The 6961-nt window shown below is 36.5% G+C and overlaps 1 long non-coding RNA gene across 1 annotated transcript; it reads left to right on the top strand.

Moving 5' to 3' along the window:
* Positions 1-1375: 1375 nt before the first annotated feature.
* Positions 1376-6037, top strand: LOC122146711. The gene is made up of 5 exons (XR_006161227.1): positions 1376-2074; positions 3298-3400; positions 4429-4496; positions 4604-4748; positions 5693-6037. It is a non-coding gene; the product is annotated as an uncharacterized LOC122146711 (long non-coding RNA).
* The last annotated feature ends 924 nt before the right edge of the window (positions 6038-6961 follow it).

Below are 6961 nucleotides of genomic sequence, written 5' to 3'. Positions count from 1 at the left end.
CATTGTAGGATTTCGGTAATATTTTTTTTTTTTTTTTTTTTTTTATACCACCTCTCACTGTTCAAGTTAATTGCATGTGATATCAAGCCAAAGCTCAGGATTTATGTGCTCACACTATACGGTCCATTTGTCGAGCTGCAACTTGACTGTTCACACTGTTGTGCCAGGTTGCCATAGGAGGGGCTCCCTCTAAGGCCGGGCATACACTGTACGATTTCAGCTATTTTTTATTTTATTTTTTTTAATACCAACTCTCACTGTTCAAGTAAATCACATGTGATGTCAAGCCAAAGCACCGGATTTATGTGCTCACACTATACGATCCGTTTGTGAAGCTGCAACTTGACTGCTCACACTATATGTGCTGTAGTGGGTTCCTGATGGAAAAAGGAGAACAGACACAGGGAGGTGAGTTCAACCTGGTGGGTGTTTTTTCACAAGTGAGCAAATGCAAGGAAGTCAGGAATAATTTGGGAATGCCTGACTGTCCTCTCAGGTCTGGGTCTAGTGAAGAAGGGCTCCTTTTTGGGTGTTCTCAGTGAGAGTGTTTGTGGCCCAGGTGAGTGTGGGTAAAAGTCCTCTGAGCAGACAGGGATCAATTTGTGTACATTACATTACATTTAGTAATTTTGAATACATAAAGCGATTCTTCTTAAAGAGGCAAACAGACACAGGAAGTGCTTGTAATACCAAGTTTTAGACATTGTTCAAATAAGTACAAGCTAGAAAGAGAAGGACTAAATAAAGAGATAGACAATTTTTTTTTTTTTTTTTGATGATGATGATGAAATCAAGTAGCTTCGGAAGAGATGAGTTTTCAGCTGTCGTTTGAAAATTGTCATGTCATACAACACATGATGAGCTGCTGGCAACTCGCCACAGTGCAAAATAAACTCGTGAGACACCTCCCCCCGGCAAACCCAAACCCAGTATGTAGCCTCCATCACTTCCATCCGTATCACACACCATGTTGCCATGATTTCATTTTGTTTTCACTCAGGCACAGTGGGTGCGTTTAGGGCAGTCAGTGCGATACCCTTACGAGGGGTGACCAAAATTTCTGACATGTCAGAAATTCATCCGACCATCCGATTGCCACTCCGGAGAGGCTAATCACCTCTCGTTACCCCCTGTACACTGCACATCAAAAAACACGAGTCAGAATTCAGACAGAAAATTGCACAGTGTAGGCCCGGCCTAATAAGGAAGAAAAAAGTAAATAAGTTAGCATTGATCACTTTTATTTTCTGGAGTCTACACAGACCAACAGCATCCAAACTTGCTCCTGGAGGGCCACCTTCCTGTGTAGAGTTTAGCACCAATCTGCTCCAACACACCTGGTTCTCTGAAGACTCTGATTAACTGATTCAGCTGTGTTTAATTAGGGTTGCAGCTAAACACTGCAGAAAGGTGGCTTCCCAGTAGCAGGATTGGACACCATGGATAAAGACATAAAATGGGATCTCCAGAGCAAATATTTCCAACCCTGTTCCCTGAGTACTCCTACCACTGCACAATATCATATAAGGGATACATCCAAAATATGTATTGTTTAGAGTTCTCCAGGACAAGGGTTGGAAATAACTGCTCCAGGATAAAGATTCAGACTTTTAGCTGAAACCATGGTCCTTGGGGATGATAAAATGCAAGTCAGAGTCATCCTGTTTTTGAAAAAAAAAAAAAAAACTTCATATCAAGGAACATAAAATTCAAACCCATGGCTCATAACAATATATATGTTTTTATAAAGTTAAACGATCAGTCTGTGCAAGAAACTGAACATTATTTACAACATTATTACTTATTTTTATTATTACTTGCGTTATTGCCAATAGGATTTCTCTTTTCCGAGAACTGGTTCTTACAGACAGTTCCATGAACTGGTTAAATTCACTAGTTTGAAACTAGTTCAAACTGAACATCACTCATCATTTGCCTGAGGCTCTGGATTACAGGTAATACAATGCTGCTGACTTGCATTTTAGCAATCACCAATGACCATGGTCCCAGCTAAAAATCTAATGACTATCCTACTGAAGAAAAAAAAGTCACCTACATCTTGGACGACCTCAGAGTGAGTAAATTAACAGCCGATTTCCATTTTTGGTTGAACTATCACTTTAAGTTGTCTCTATAGTATAGTGCTGATTTCAACATGTTAATTTAAACTTTTATAGCAGAAAACGTACTCGGTTACTGACGTAACCTCGGTTCACTGAGATACAGGAACGAATACTTCATCTGCTAAAGACTCTATGGGAAAAGCCTTTTTTCTCCTGAACTGGAGCCATTTTCAGTCAGGCAGAGAAACTGTTTGCCCATTGGTTTGTGCAGAGTATAAAAAAATAACCAATAGCTTGGCAGCAGAGCCGACTTTATAAGTATTATAACTTCCATTAGCAAGCAATACCCATAGAAAAGTTAACAATAACCCATTGCTAATACGAGCTGACCTCCCTGAGGTCACACCTGGCCTGTTTAATCGTTCCAGAGTACTTGAGCTTGAGCGCAATACGGTCAAAGGCTCTCTGTCAGAACTGTTTGCGTAACGCAGTGCGTGTCTCTTCAAGCAGAAAAGACCCTGGCCTGCAAGCCTGGGAATTCCAGGTTATAAAACCTAGCAAATGTAGACGGCGAGGTCCAGCCGGCCGTCTCACAAATTTCCTCAATGGACACACTGCTAGACCATGCGCAAGACGATGTCTCTGGTGGAATGGGCCCATACTCCGAAGGGACATTGTAGGCCCAAGGAAGAGTACACTAGCGTGATAGCATCTACTATCCATCTAAAGAGTCTTTGCTTCATGACCGGATGCCCTTTGGTGCGGTTACTGAAGCTAACAAAGAGTTGTTCTGAAGGGGGCAGAATGCTCAATGTAAATTCTTAGAGCTCTGACAGGGCAGAGAAGGGAGAACTTTCTGTCCTCTTCAGAGGGAGGAAGCGCAGAGAGCGCAATGACTTGTGCTTTGAATGGAGAAATCCTCACAGATACCATTTTTCTCTAAGAAGGAATATAATTGTGAGGATACTACCTTTTCTAGTATTTTGGACAGAAAAAGGAGAATCAAGATCTGTAATTAACTACACTGTAAAAAATTGCTGTAGTTTCTACAGCAAAATTTTACAGAATATTACTGTTTAAACATTTTACAAGATGCAGCTGTAATTCGCAATGCATTATGGGTCTAATTAGGTTTTACACTTGTTAACAGTATATTTCCATGTCAACTGTAATTCATTTACAAGAAGCAGGTGTTGTCACTGTAGCTCCTGCTTTTTACACTAACTTACTTTAGTGTGGCATTATGGGACTGGGCGCGCATCATTCAAATCTGAAATCCAGCCGACTGGAGCAGCGCGAGAATGATTGAAGATTAGAGGCTTTATTCATAATTCCTGGTAAGTTCACTTAATTTTACTTAAGAAATATATCCTTTTATATTTATTTAAGTCAATGTATAAGCGATATCATGTCACAAAAGTCTCCTATCATGACATTTAGACAAGTGACCTTGGTAACTTCTGTGCAGTAAACTGGGAATTGCTATCATAGCATAGTTAGGCCATATTGACGTGACGCCTTACTATAATAACTACATGTAAATGAGTAATTGTGTAAATTCTGTAATTGTACTCGACATTAAAGCTGTGAAGGTGAAAGACATCTTTATATGCCCGACTGGACAAGTTAGCCTGATTAAACTTTGAGTGAACTAAGGAAGCATCGAAACGCGAGACTGATTCTGATTATATTAACGTAACATTCTACATCAAAACAAGCTTAACGGCACACATAAACTCATGGAAGATACATGAGGTAAATGTTCAACTGTTGAGTTTATTTATAACATATGATATAAGTAGCATAACAAGTGAGCTGTTTTGCTGAGTATCACGATTGTAAATACATCGCTCAATAAACAATTATTAGTTAACAAGTTACTTACTTTTTAGACACAATATTGACTGTTGTTCTGTTTCACCAATGAAAATAGTTCCAAATGAAGATCAAATCAAAACTATTTTGCTCATCCTCAAATCAAAACTCAGCGGTGTTTTTACTGAATGATTCAGCTTTTTGAACGGATCGGTACAATGAATGACTCAATTTACTCACTCACTACGCCACCTAATGGCGGTTTATTTTCACGTTTAAAAGTGTCATTGCATTTTTCCAACATTTATTAATTGTATTTTCAAAAATGAATGTAAAACATTAATGTCATAACACAGTTGTAATTTTGCACTGTAAATTATTTAATTTGATTGGTGGTACAGTTCTACAATGTAATATTATAATTTAATGTATTGATAAATTGTAAGAATTTGTTTATTTTAAAATATATGCCTTTTTGGGAGTTCATTTTGGCATAATTTATGTAAATGCTTTAAAGAAATCACAAGATTATTTTCTTTATTTCTTGTAGGTGTGAAGAATAGCAGCTGATGTGGAGAAATGTTTGATGCTTCAAGACTCTGAAGCTGATTATATTAGGTAATCTATTAATTCTTTAAAGCATTTGATAAACTTGTAATTTAGATTACATTTTATACTGAAACTTCATTGTAGGTTACATCATTGCTTATATTTATTCATTTCAGGTGAACCCAGTGGCTTTTGACTATTTGAGGGTCAGATGGTTGTGAATTCATACTTCATCTTTGTGGCTGGATTTGCAGTCTTATTACAACTTCAGTCTGGCGTCCCGGGAGCAGACATCTTTTGCACACTTGAGTTTTTTCAAAGGTAACATGTTTTACTTGAGTAATTTCATTTGCAAAAAGGTTACTTATTTAGTTTAAAGGGTTACTCCACCCCATAATGACAATTTAGTCATTAATCATTTACCCCCATGTCGTTCCAAACCCGTAAAAGCTTTGTTCGTCTTCAGAACACAATTTAAGATATTTTCGATGAGACTGGAGGTTTGTGACTGTCCCACTGACTGCCAAACAATTAACAATGTCTAAGCCCAGAAAAGTATGAAAAGCACCATCAAAATATTCCATCTGCCATCAGTGGTTCAACTGTAATTTTACGAAGCTACGAGAAAACTTTTTGTACGCGAAGAAAACAAAAATAACAACTTTATTCAACAAAGTCGTTATTTTTTATTATGTCAGCCGTCACACGGATATGCTGTTTTCATTCAAATCAAAGCGTAAATAAATGTAGAAAGTGTGTCCATATGACCCAGCTGACACAGAACAGCATATGCAGTTTGTGTCCAGTGGATACTCTCCAAAATGGCACTACACTGACGCAGAGGAGACGAATTGTTGAATAAAGTCGTTATTTTAGTTTTCTTTGTGTACAAAAAGTATTGTCGACGCTTCATAGCATTACGGTTGAATCACTGATGGCAGATGGACTATTCTGATGATGTCTTTCATACTTTTCTGGGCCTTGACAGTGGTATTTACTTGGCAGTCTATGGGACAGTCTCAAGCCTCCCGGTTGCATCCAAAATATTTTAAATTGTGTTCCAAAGACGAACAAACCTTTTATGGGTTTGGAACGACATGGGGGTAAGTAATTAGTAGCAAGATTTTCATTTTGGGGTGGAGCAACCCTTTAAGTACTGGTAAATGCTGATCGTATTGTATAAGTAATTTTGACATTTATTTTATTGAGCTAGTTTCATTCAATACTTAACTTTATCCTGATGCTTCTGCTTGTTTTATGTGAAGATTTTTTCTTGGAATCACTACACTCACTGGATACAAGACGGATACATAGAGGCAAAACAAGTGGAAAGGTCTCAGACCCTCGTGTGTGCTCATCTCAGAAAGTTGATGGACTTTCAGTATGTATTTATTAAATTGTCTTTTGCAGGAATATACTTAATTTAATAGAACATAAGCTCAAAAAAAAGTGATTATACAAATTCTGTTGATTGACTTTCATTTTTATAGAAAGTTAATGTTCTACTCAGAATATGGCTTTTTTTATCAGGTATTTGTAGTTATTTTGTGATGCTATGTTATTTTTTTTTTGATAAGATTTTAACTGTTGAAAGACTGAACATTTTATTTTACCACTAAAAGCCTTGCAATGTCTTTCTGCCAGTTTTAATAAATACTTATTTGCAACATCATTGACTCGTTTTTATTAATTTGTAAATGTATTAAAATAGAGCTCATGATAATGCATTTATATCAGTATTTTACAGTTTATTGTGTAAATTATTCTTTACAGCATTTTCATTGTTACATTATTACAACATCATCTTGGATTTAGGGGTGTTTACAGGATTTTATTGCCAACTTTAGTTGCCAGGTAAATACTGTACTTTAGTGAAATTACAAAATATTGCTATAAAATAAAACTACAAGTTTAATTAAATTTTACTGTAAAAAATACTACAAATTACTGTATTTCACATACAACAATTAACTGTAATTTGCTTTGCAGTAATATACTGTAATCCATTTTACAGCAATTAACGTCATTTTTACAGGATTTTATTGGCAACTTTTTTGCCAGTAAAATCCTGTAAATTCTACAGTACATTTTTTACAGTGTAGTTCTTGGGGTCAAGTTGTGTTTTTTAATGAGAGGCTTAATAACAGCCAGTTTGAAGGTTTTGGGGACATATCCTAATGACCATGACAAATTAATAGTAGTCAGAAGAGGATCTATAACTTCCGGAAGCACCTCTTTTAGGAGCTTATAGCTAACTCAGATATAAAATCAGCAAATTCTTTAATAAATTCAGTAAAAACATCACATGGGATTTATCATTAACACTTGTTTCTCTGGATAATGTTATATGAAACACCATTACTTCAAACGAGTTATACCTGAAGCCCGCCCTCTGAGAAATACTGAAAATATTGTTATAAATTGTAGCAACACCTCACCCTTTACCTTTTGGACACGGCTCATGTTTATAAAAGTAATTTAAAATAATGACCTGATATTCAATAAGCCAGGCTTTATCAATTGTTTATCCGTAT

This window comes from Cyprinus carpio, chromosome A11 (assembly GCF_018340385.1).
Source record: "Cyprinus carpio isolate SPL01 chromosome A11, ASM1834038v1, whole genome shotgun sequence".
In the NCBI taxonomy this organism is placed as follows: Eukaryota; Metazoa; Chordata; class Actinopteri; order Cypriniformes; family Cyprinidae; genus Cyprinus; species Cyprinus carpio.
Note: the sequence above shows the minus strand (reverse complement) of the source record. Positions and strands in the feature narration are given on the sequence as shown.